At 35.7% G+C, this 12,495-nt stretch overlaps 1 long non-coding RNA gene across 14 annotated transcripts in view; it reads right to left on the bottom strand.

Annotated features, from left to right (window-relative positions):
- The window catches only part of LOC139363494 (uncharacterized), a 588,541-nt gene that overhangs the window by 435,614 nt on the left and 140,432 nt on the right, over positions 1 to 12,495 (bottom strand). For 4 of the 14 annotated variants that reach the window (XR_011623986.1, XR_011623987.1, XR_011623988.1 and 1 more), the window contains exon 1: positions 798 to 1,043. This is a non-coding gene — a long non-coding RNA (uncharacterized lncRNA). Of the gene's footprint in view, positions 1 to 797; positions 1,282 to 1,644; positions 1,681 to 3,623; positions 3,995 to 12,495 lie in introns of those variants that run through there. The other 10 variants (XR_011623983.1, XR_011623989.1, XR_011623978.1 and 7 more) reach the window with 10 other exon arrangements.

Genomic DNA, 12,495 nt, shown 5'->3' with positions numbered 1-12,495 from the left:
AAAACTTAACAATGGGAGAATAAGAATGAGTATTCAGGATTGATATGGTTTTGCTTGGTGTCCCTATGCGAATCTCATCTTGAATTGTAACTCCCACATGTTGAGGGAAAGAGGTGACTGGAACATAGAGGTGATTTCCCTCATACTGTTTTCATTATAGTGAGTAAGTTCTCACACGATCTGATGGCGTTGTAAGGCAGTTTTCCCCCCTCTTGCTCGCTCTCTCATCTGCTGCTATGTAAGATGTGTCTGCTTCCCCTTCTGCTATAATGGTAAGTTTCCTGAGGCCTCCCCAGTCATGTGGGAGTCAATTAAACTTCTTTTCTTTATAAATTACATAGTCTCAGGTACTTCTTTATAGCAGTGTGAAAATTAATCCAAGGATACACAGCGTTAAAAAATTTTATGCTCAGAAAAATAATAATAGTGAAAAAATGTACTCCATATATTCTTTTGCAGGATACAAAATAGAATAACATAAAGCTTTTCTACATTGAGTTTGTATTACTTTAATACTAAAAATCCTCTTTTTGTGTTCTATTTTATTTCATTTTCAAACACATATGCAACATTTGCACCAGGCTATTCTCTATATTTGGGGGCTCAATCCACCTCCCTAGTATTCTAATCTATCAAAGTACTTTATGGTATATTATTAAGTCTACCTCATGAGACTGAGAAAAAATGAGCTAAAGTGGTAGCTCCTAAACTGGCAGAAATCTATAGAATTAGAAAAAAGTTAATATTTACTGAGTATTCCCTGGAAGATACAATGTTCAGCAATTTACATCTATTACCTTGTTTAATCCCTTGCAAAATCAATCACAGGTCCATGAGCAAGGTGATATGAGTTCTCTTTTTCTGTTGAACAAGCTCAGGTTCAAAGATGTCAAGTGACTTTTCCAAGGTCAGGCAGCATGTCTGCGCCAGGGCTGGAGTTTAAAACCAGGGTGTGTGAATCTGCAACCTGAGCTGTTATAAAGCAAGCATTATGATGCTACCCATCTTCATTATGAAGAAACTGAAGTTATTCATCAGGAAGAAACTAAGCGATCACATCTAACACATAATCTAATCAAGCTGCTGCTGATTTTCAAATCTATGTGTTCTGATGATAAATTGTACGTGCTTTTCCACAACATTATATCTATATGCTTGAGATACAAAGTCCTTTCAGTTACTCGCAATGACGCATATAGATGGGTTTTCAAAAATAAGCAAAGTGCAAGGGAGAGCCTAAAAGAAACAATGTTCTGATGATTTCCCCATCATCTTCCTAATTCCTTACTTCTACAAGTAAATATGCTCTGTGACTGGTTAGGCCTGAGACTCTAAGGCCTGATTTCAACAATTTGGGTTTATGCAAGTCCTTTCTTTATTTCCTCTTTATACCCTTATCTGCTGTGCCATCTTCACACTACAGGGTGATGCCATGTTGGGCTCCAGATCTTCCTCACTCTCAAAATCCTTGAGATTTGAGAATCTCAAATTGGTCAAACGTGAGCAATTTAAAAACATGTATCTGGCCTGATTTGATAACAAGCAAGACAAATGGATTTTTAAACGAATAAAAAACGTACAAAAATCCCAAATAGCATCTTATCTAGTTAATTAGAATGGCAATAGTAACAACAAAAACATTACCTGTCAATGTCTCAATGATCTTCTTCCTCAGTTCACCTGGAAAACAAAGCTTTCACATAAAAAGGTGACAACAACATACTATAACTGGTAAATAAAAATAATGGCTTTCTTCCACTTCGGCTGAAATGGGGCCATCCACAACTATATCATCACTCAGGTGGAAACCAGTCATGGTTCAGCCTGCATTAGTGTCATGATATTATGATTGTGATTCACTCGATGGCTTGCTGCAGATAGCTAGTCCTATAAATAAGCCCCCTCATTTAGAATGCCACAGAAAGTGCTCAGACAACTGGCAGAGGCAACATAAATATTGATCATCAGCGTAATAATTGTAATTTATATTGGCATAAAATCTACCTCCTTAGGACCCATTTAAATAGCTCTAAGTATTTCTCTCTAATTTGTCCTAATTCAAATATAGATGTGACAGGTGTATATGAAAAATAAATTAAAAGTATAAACACAATTTCTGTTTGAGGAGGAAGATGATATCTCACTTTTTAGGGAACAAGCTGATTTTACAGTACTTTATAAAACTACTTGTCAGTATTTATAATGCTGCAGTATGCACCATGATAGTAACAAATTATTTTCATTTTCTCATTCAAGCATGTATGGTTATTATTCTTTTTGATTTCACTCTGTTCATCTGTGGTTTGAAACTTAAATCTATTTTACTTATCAATATTGTGCAAAACAAACTTTTTCTTTCTTATGATTCACTCATCCCAAATTTCAAAACAAACTTCAAAACGGCATTTTAAAAAAGCTGTACACAGATTTCTAAACGGAGATTATGCTATATAAATGCCATACAAATATTTCTCTGTCTAGTCTCTGCCTTTGGATCTGCTCATCTACATAGCTAAAATTTATCTTTCTTTCCCAGATCATTCTCATCATAATATAAACATGCTCCAACATTCCCCATCATGAGACAAACCAACCAACCTGGTTCCTGGCATCTTCCTCCTAAACATCAATTCTCTATTCACAGACAATTTCTGAACTCATTTCTTCACCTTCTATTCTCTCTTCCATGCATTCCCAGCTCCTCTTCTTTCTTTACCATACCAATGTTCTTTTTATGGTTATCAATGACCCCTAAAGTTAGCAATTAAAGTATACATTTCACTATAGTCACTGGACATAGCTTTCAGCAGCCTTTGCCATAGGGGCTAACCTCTAAGGAGGGGTAATGATACTACACTGGCTTCTTCGACTTCTGAGAAAACACTTTCTTGGTTTTCCTCCTACCTCTCTGGCATTTCCTTCTCCATCTCCTTAACTAATGTCTTTTCCCAAAATGTTTCTCCATTGTTGTGCTGCCCCAAGTGTGCTAACATCTCCTCTTGCCTGCTGTATCTGCATGAACTCTTAAAACATTCCATTCTGCCCCCATAGCCTCAGAAACCACCTAAAGAGGTCTCTTCCTCCTAAATCGATATTTGCAGCTCTAACCTAGTCTCTGCATTCTAGATGCACTTGCCCAACTGTTCATATGCAACTCTACTTGGATGTCCTATAAACATCACAAACTTACTTATCATTTTCCAAGCTGAAATCTTGCATCTACCATCTCCCTAAATCTCTTCTGCCTCATTTCAGTAAGCAAAAACCATTTACTGAGTTTCCTCAAGCCAGAATTCTTCCCATGAATCTCCTTAGCAAGAGTGAAAATGTATCTTCAACGTAAATCTCACGTTTTTCTACTGTTTCTTTTCCACTGTTACCATGCTAGTCCAACCCATCCCCCTCTCTTTCTGGAACTTCTGCAAATTCTACTATTGCTCATCCACTTTTAACCATAGCTTTCCCCTAATCTGTTATTCATGCAGCAACCACAGTGAGCTTTTTTAAGAACAAAATTCAGAACGTGCCATGTTCCATCTTAAATCCCTTTGATGGCTTCCCATATCCTTAAAATAAAACACAAAGTCGCAACAAGGGTCTTCAAAACCTGGCCTCTCACCTACCTTTCCTCCTCCATTTCGTACCATACTCTGCACTTTTCCTGACATCCTTTTGTGTCTGGAATAGGTTCCTTCCAGCGGGTTCTTGGTCTCGCTGACTTCAAGAATGAAGCCGGGGACACTCGCGGTGACTGTTACAGCTCTTAAAGATGCTGTGTCCAGAGTTTTTTCCTTCAGATGTTCAGATGGGTCCGGAGTTTCTTCCTTCCGGTGGGTTCGTGGTCTCGCTAACTTCAAGAATGAAGCCACAGACCTTGGCAGGGAGTGTTACAGCTCATAAAGGTCATGCAGACCCAAAGAGCAAGCAGCAGCAATATTTATTGTGAAGAGCAAAAGAACAAAGCTTCCACAGCCTCAAAGGCTACCCCAGCAGGTTGCTGCTGCCAGAGCGGGGGTGGGGGTTGGGGGGGGCAGTTTTCATTTCCTTATTTGGCCCTGCCCACATCCTGCTGATTGGTCCATTTTACAGAGCGCTGATTGGTCCATTTTACAGAGCACTGATTGGTCCATTTTACAGAGTGCTGATTGTCCATTTTACAGAGTGTTAACTGGTGCATTTACAGTACTTTAGCTAGACACAGAGTGCTGATTGGTGCACGTACAATTCTTTAGCTAGACAGAAAAGTTCTCCAAGTCCCCACCAATCCAAAAGCTTAGTCAGCTTCCCCTCTCACTTTTACACGAACTTCCTTTCTGTAACTGAGTCTACCAAGACCTTTTCTGCTGAGGGGTCTGCTGCTGGGAACACCCTTCCCATGGAACTTTGCCTTCTTGTTGCAGATTACAAGTGACCTCCTTACAGATGATGTCAATCACTAAGATGCCTAAAATACTCCATCTGCAAAACTCACCCACCCACCCAACTAGTCTCTAACATGTATTTCTGTTTATTTCCTTCGTATTACATCTTTTTTGTTCTGTAATTATCTATGTTTATGTGTTTAATTTCGTATTAATCTTTACATACATAAATTAAACATATTAATTTATGGTGCATATTATGACCTCTGCCAGAGCAGGGACCTTGTCTGTCTTTTAACATTTTTTTCCCTACCACCTAAAAAAGTGCCTGGCACAGAGTAGATGCTCAATAAATATTCATTGAATGAACAATAAGGTTAATCTTATCACATTTTACTTAATCTGTCCACTCACAAGTATTAAAGGAAAACTTATATGCAGTAGTTGGTAGGGAACTAACGGCAATGTATTAATCAGCTTCTAGAACAGGAGTCAGCAAACTCCAGCCGACAGGCCAAATCCTTCCTGTTGTCTGTTTTTGTAAATGAAGTTTTATTGGAACACAGCCATGACTCTTCGTTGACAAATTGTATCTGGCTGTTTGGGGGCTCCAAAGCCATTGTTAAGTGGTTGCAATAGAGACTGTCCTAGCTTTTGAAGTCTACAATATTGACTTTCTGATCCTTTACAGAAAAAAATGTATTGACTTGTTCTCTAGGAGATCCTAGTGTGGTAATTGCTTCAATAGGAAATCTTCTTTAGTCGCGTTTTCAAATCTAAAAGTTACACAAATATTTGAAGGACAGTCTAGTATATCCCACACAAAATCAAGATCAGTGTCTGTTCTCCATCTTGACCTCTCCATATTTACAGTGCTGAGTCCACAATCAGAAGATTCAGGTTTAGTTGAGACTCAACCATTAACATTTTAACCTTCAGCAAGTCCTTAAAATTTTTCAATTTCATTTTCATTATCTGTGAGATGAGAATAATAATATTTGCTTTAACTAATTGACCAAATTCTTGTTAGGAGAGGGTCAAGTGTTACACACTTGTGGCAACATTTTGGTTTTGACTCCATCAACAAAACTTTCTGAGGGCTTCTTAAGTAATACCACTCTTCTAAATTTTCCCTTTTACTCTGTTTTTCTTCTGGCAAAGGCTATTTAGAAGAAAGGTTATAAGCATGGATTCTGGAATTAGAATGTCTGTATTTAAATTGCAACTCTAGCATATTAGAGTTTTTGACCTTGATACATAACCTCTTCAAGTCTCAGATCCTTATTAGTAATAGATTTACCGTTATGATAAACCATAGCCAGGCCTTCTTTACTAAATCTCCAAGTAAACTCAATAATATACTGAAAACTAAAGCACTGAAGTACCTAAATTATGTAACATAAACTTTTGGGCTCATTCTGTTTTACAGGAGATGACATAACAGTGTGAAAAATCTTTTTTGATCTTAAAAATATACTTCTAGGTTTAAACTCTATAATTTTGCTTCACATTTAAAAATTTTATTCTGTGGCTGGGCGCAGGGGCTCACACCTGTAATCATAGCACTTTGGGAGGCTGAGGCGGGTGGATTACCTGAGGTCAGGAGTTTGAGGCCAGCCTGACCAACATGGTGAAACCCCACCTCTATTGAAAATACAAAAAGTAGCTGGGCGAGATGGCAGGCACCTGTAATCCCAGCTACTCAGGAGGCTGAGGCTGGAGAATCACTTGAACCTGGGATGTGGAGGTTGCAGTGAGCAGATATTGCGCCATTGCACTCCAGCTTGGGAAACAGAGTGAGACTCTGTCTCAAAAAAAAAAAAAAAAAAAATTATTTTGCATAGCCCTACACTCACCACCACAAGTAAATAGATGGCACAGGCTTTACTGTGGAGAGCATTGAGAATACAGATGCAAAAGAGAAAAGCATGTGTTGGGAAATGTTTTCCCAATTACGTGAGTGTACTTTGTGATGGAACATGTTTTAGATTATGAAGAGCGGTACTTTAAAACATATATGTAATACATAGTGCGTTGTAGAAAAAGATTAATTTTCTCAGATTTTTTGGTCCCAAAATGTTACTTATATGAGCCTCTTTAAAAATGCAGGACTATGTTTTAGATTTGTAATACTAACCCATACATACATGCGTACATACATCATACATACATACATAGTGCTGTGGCTGCTGAATTCCTCAGAAGACAGTTTGTGACATTGCACATCATAAGATGGTAGTGATGAAAGTTATTCAAGTTGAAAGAAACAACCCGAAACATATAGTGAGAATATTGCATGAACACCGTGGCAGAGACTAGATTAAGCAATGCATATCCAAGGAAATTTGAGGTTTCCTTTCTAAAGAAGCAGTTTAAAGAAGAGGATAGTAGGAGATACTCTTGACTGACTATGTTTGTGACCCCAAGCATAGGGCTTTGAATGCAGAGCTAAGAATTTTGGAGTAAGTGGAGAGGTATTATAGATTTATCTCATAGCTCATTATTATGACAAAGACTGTAGCATTTTAAAGCATTTTTCAGCACAGTGTGTTACCTATTTTGTTCAAAGTCATATTTGCAGCCCATGTGCTCATGGATTTTGGTTTTCTTCTTTGAGCCTAGAGGGGACTCCAGTATCATCATTTTATTGATACAGATGAGTGGTTCTTAGAATTTTCACGACCCATTTAAATTGTCATAATCTCCTTGTGCTTCAGACAGATGATAACGAAATGTGGTGGCCTAAACAGCAGAAATTGATTTTCTCACTATTCTGGAGGCGGGAAGTCTGAGATCAGGGTGTCAAGTTCTGGTGAGGATTCTCTTTCTGGCTTCTAGATGGCCACATTTTTACTGTGTCCTAATGAGGTCTTTCCTCTGTGCTTGTGAAAAGAGAGAAAGAGATCTTCTCCTCTTCTTATGAGGCCACCAATTCCAACAGATTAGGATCTTACTCTTATGACCTCATTTAACCTTAATTACTTCCTAAAAATCCTATCTCCAAATATAGTCACATTAGGACTTAGGGCTTCAACATATGGATTTGGGGCGGGGGGGGCATGACAAAATTCAGTCCATTGCAACACTCTTTTGAATTACTGAGCAAGGAGCTTTTGCTTATGTGGGTTATATTCATTGATATTTATTATATTAGAAATAATATCAAAAGAATTTAAAAACACTATACTCCAATGCACATTGCATTCATTGTTGGAAAACTCCACTTTGTACTCATGGGAAAATAGAATGAAAAAGGGCAAATAGCATTTTAATATTATTATGACAATAGTTTTGACGTCACATACACCCTAAAAGGTGATTCCCATCAGTCCCCAAACTGACTTTGGAAATCATTCATATAGAAGAAAACTGAGCTACCTGAATATTTTTAAAATAAGCAATTCTTCCAAAAAGAAGTCATTGTATAAACTTCTTTTCTAGCAGCTATCTCAGAGTCTAAGGATCTCCTCTGTTTGTTCGAAGATTAGGACAATACACAATAGAAATTAAAGGGCCAGTCTGCCTTCCTGCATCCTACCACCATGTTCACACACAAACCCCAAGCAGGTATGAGCTTTCATTCTTATCTTTATGATAGCCTACTCTTCTCCTAGAACAAATGAACTTCAGGGCTGTGCTCATTGGCCAGACAAAAGACACTCAGATATTGATTTTACCAGGAATGGCAGAATGATTATGTCCTCATCTTCTCTTTGTACAGCGAACTCTTGTCATCCTTAAAGCGCTTGGGTGCATAGGCACACACATACACATATCCCATCTCGATCTTCAGACATGGAAAGCATTTATAGAAATCATTTTCATAAGGAAACATTACTGTAGTATTAAATATAAATTCTTCAAAACACCATGATTTCTATCACTCATTTTTTCTAGTACTGGCGTCAAAGTGAATTTTCTTATTAAATGTCATGGAATGTTTTACCACCAAAGATTTGGCCTTATCTTCTTACAATCATATATTATCTCTCTGTGTTTCTTTCAATATCAGCAATTAAAATACTTGGAATGGAACTTCAATCTACAATATTACTCTCTTCTTAGAAACATGGATGTTTTACACTGCAAAGTTGGTACTCCAAGCTACTGAAAAATGACTTTCATTAATTTGATATGCAGGAAAAATATATCCTGCTTTTTTACTTCATAATTTTAATTATATTGACTTTTAAAAGAGCTACTAAAAAGAATAAAGTTTACATTCTGACAGCTAGAGTCAGAATTAATGTAAAGAACAATGCCTGAGGTGAAAGTGATTTCATTAATAAATAGAAGCTGGGTTGCAGAAGACACTAATTCTCAGTGTAAAAGAACCCCAGATATGCAACCATGAATATTTCTGTTCCCGTTTTAAAAGCAGATATTAAGATAAGTGGGCTGGCTCCCCAAACCATTTTTATAATCATGTCTTCAGTAAATACTTTTTATGAACTTTATATTTGAATATCATCAAGAAACATTTATTACTTAGAGGCAGGTATTAGGGATGGGAATTGTAGATCTTCAGTAATCTGAAGACGAACTATTTTGTTGGAAGCTAGATAGTTTTCAGTTTATTTGTCTTATTCAAGAAGGTAGGAAATATAACTGTTGTAGTCAGAGAGTGATAGTAATCTTGTCATCAAAATCACATATTTTCAACAGTTTTGAGTACATTTAATAGGATGTATATTGATTTAAGTTATTCTTACAAAAAAGGAAGTGCTGCGTTAAGAAAATAGCTAACTTCCTTACAATCTTTTGGTTGGAGAATGGAAAACTTAAAGAGTATAATTAATATCAGTTACTTCATTTCTCTCAATCAAATCTTGCACTTTGATCTTCTGCCTAATCTGGGAAAAAATCTATTTTTTTTCTAATATCCATCCTTGTCGATAGAAAAAAAAAATAAAAGAATGAATGCACAGCTCTTTGATTCTTTTGACTCACTTTAGAGTATTTACAAAATTATAGAAATCTCTTTTAAAAATCAAAATCACCTGGATTCCTTCCACCTTGAGAGATCCAGTAATTTATTGTACTGTGGTATGTTCCACAGAGCAATATTCTGTATCCCCAGATATCCTTCTAAAGCATTATTTTCAATGGCAGAATGAGGAAAATAAATAAACAGTGAAGTCATTTGCCTCATGGTTACAAAAGAATATCGAGTTCACAAAGATCTGATGTATCAATAGGAGGAGGCAGTTATGAATGCTAAATCAAATTATACCTTTTCCTGTTGGGATTTCAACATCTGCCTCAATGTAGATTGATGAGAATAAAGGAGGCCATCAGAGGCCCTTTGTCTGTGCTTGACTGGGTGAAACAGCTGACAAGTGGCCATCAGATTACTCACAGAGGGGCAGCTGTGAGATAGGAGTTTGACAGCTGACTTCATTATAATTCCTAGGCTGCAGACTGCAATGGATTTGTCCTTTAATTGAGCTGGGCCAGAGAACTGCCCAGAGAGGAAATGGGAGGGAAAATGCTTGGATACTGATAACAACGGCAAAAGTAGCAGGTAAATCCCACTCCATGACAGAACAAATAGTATCAGGACAATGCTGGAAAAAAAAAATATGTTTTGGTATGTTGAGTATTTCAATCGCTTCAACTGAAATTCCCCTAAGTTGAATCCCCCTATTGGAATGTTTTTAGAAATTTCTTTATTAATCAGGATCATTTTCCCCTTAGCAGGCAATAGTCTGCTAAAAAGATAGCATAAAAATAATATTTGCCTATGTCACTTCCTTTGCCACATGCTTTTGAATGCTATGTATCAAGAGAAGTTTCTCAAAAGTATAGGAGCAACTAGGAGATTTATGTATAAAAAAGAAAAGAAGATTTTCTATGGTTAACAAGATTGAAATTTGTGACAGAAAAAAGGAAACAAACTGTGTTTGTCAAATTATATGGTTCACCATGATTCAATATGATAGATATATTTAGGCACATAAAACAGCATAAGGTCAAATATTCCTTAGTGAAATCTTGCAAACTGAAATATCAAAGGCAATTCGATTTACCAAAACATGTATGTCAAAATAATCCACTATTTCACATTAAAACAAAGATAATTTAAAACCGCATACAATGTGAAAATGTTATAGATTTTTACTTTGGGAAAATAACTTTGTAATGGGCTTTGGCATTTAAATATATGTGCTTCTGTAATTCACCTTCATTTGCTTCTGCTAGATTTTTCTCTCCATTCACGATAAGCGTCAGTGTGAAATCACCAAAAATTCACACTGGTCATAAATAAAATAATGCATATTGTTCAATGTCATTGTGATAAATGTTTCTTGTGAATATATCTATTTCTATTAGCATATTACTTTATATATTGAAATTTTTATTATTTGCAAATATAGGATCAATTGAATAAATTAACCACAATAATTCAACCATTTTTTTGTTAATATTTTGTTTCCTTTCTCAGAAAATTTTTGTGAGATCACAAGAAGAAAAGTCTAAATTTATTATTATTGTTTACTCTTTCTGTCTATGAATGCAAAGCCAGAAATGTGAAATATTTAAATAATAAACAATCAAAAGAAAATCTAGATGATGTTGTATTGATAATTGTTTTTAGAATCATGGAATTTTATGCACTCAAATATCTAATGATCATTTACTCAAATCACTCCTTTCTTTTGGGGAGCTAAAATTAATGCAGAGATGGATTTCCTCATAAGACTCACAACTTGTTAACAGAGATCTTCTGAACAGAGGAATCTGAAGTCTGGTTTATTGAGACCAAGAGTTGGATATTACTGTCAGGCTTTTCACACGATGTCAATACTTAATTCATGAAGGACATTCCCTTAATATAACATAGTGGTTGAGAATTCAGGCTCTGAGCTAAAGTGCCCAAGAGCAAATTTCAACTCTTCATCTATTCTTGGACGAGTCACTTTCAAATCTCTTTGAACCTGTTTCCTTATCTGTAAATTTAGCGGGCTAATATTATCTACTTTAAAATATTACAGGTTGTGTGTGTGTGTGTGTGATGATTAATACATGTATAACCCTTAGAACATGTATAAAGTAAGCTTAATATTAAAGGAAGTGTTAACTATGTTCCACTCTCTTCACCCCAGTTATCCAATTTTTAGAATAAATAAACTAATTAATAAAAATAAGTACATTAAAAAATCGCATTTTATGTTAATTTCTTAAAATAAGTAAAATAATAATAAAATAAATATACAATATAAAAATAAGTGTTCTCTTATGAAAATAGTATCTAGTAATAGATTTTCCAAAATTATCTACCTATATTATTTGAGAAAATAAACATTCAAGAGATAAAATATCCAACTCAGAAGGATCAATTCTAAAGACAGTTTCTGATTTACTCCCCGTGGGATTTTGCTTCACTGGTTGCCCCCTCTTCCTGTAATGATTTCCACAGTTACTAATCCTTTCACATCCAGGGGAAAAAATGGAAAAAGGGAAAGAGAGAAAGGATACTAAAATTAGTCAAGTTCTGATATGACCATGGCAAATCTGTTGCCAGAGAAGGAGGTGTAGATTTATTTTATACCCTTATTTAAATTTTGGTTATGGGGGCCAAACCTCATCTTGTTTTCTCCTGTCTAGAATATTGTCTTCCTAGATGTTTTTTTTTTACCTTAATCAAATATTACTTTTAAACAACAATTGTTTTGCTGATATCCCCAATACAACTTGCCATCATGAGAGAGACATGGCATTAGCATTACTTTATAAAATGATGGCGATTAATACATAGCCCTAAAAATCCTGTAGATTTGTCTCCTTCTCTCCAACAGATAGGACAATGATCTCTTAAAAGACTTCCCATAATCGATCACAGAATAATAATATCTTAATACCTAACATCGTAATTTACATGAGATAAAATTTAGCACACACATAAGATGCGGCATGTTTTCCCACAAACTCCAAAACACCAGTGATATTTTTAAAATTAAATGTGTCTATTATACAATGGCCACTAAAATTTAAATTACATGTGTGTCATACACTGTATTTCTTTACCAAATAAGATCATGGAAAGAAGCACAACTTATTGACCACTAATATAATGCCTTGCAATGCCTTGCTTGTAAAAAATGCCAACCTAATTTTTTTCACCTCTAGGAGT

Source organism: Macaca nemestrina, chromosome 5, assembly GCF_043159975.1.
Source record: "Macaca nemestrina isolate mMacNem1 chromosome 5, mMacNem.hap1, whole genome shotgun sequence".
Taxonomy (NCBI): Eukaryota; Metazoa; Chordata; class Mammalia; order Primates; family Cercopithecidae; genus Macaca; species Macaca nemestrina.
The sequence above is the reverse complement of the archived record's forward strand: the minus strand, read 5'-3'. Positions and strand labels throughout refer to the sequence as shown.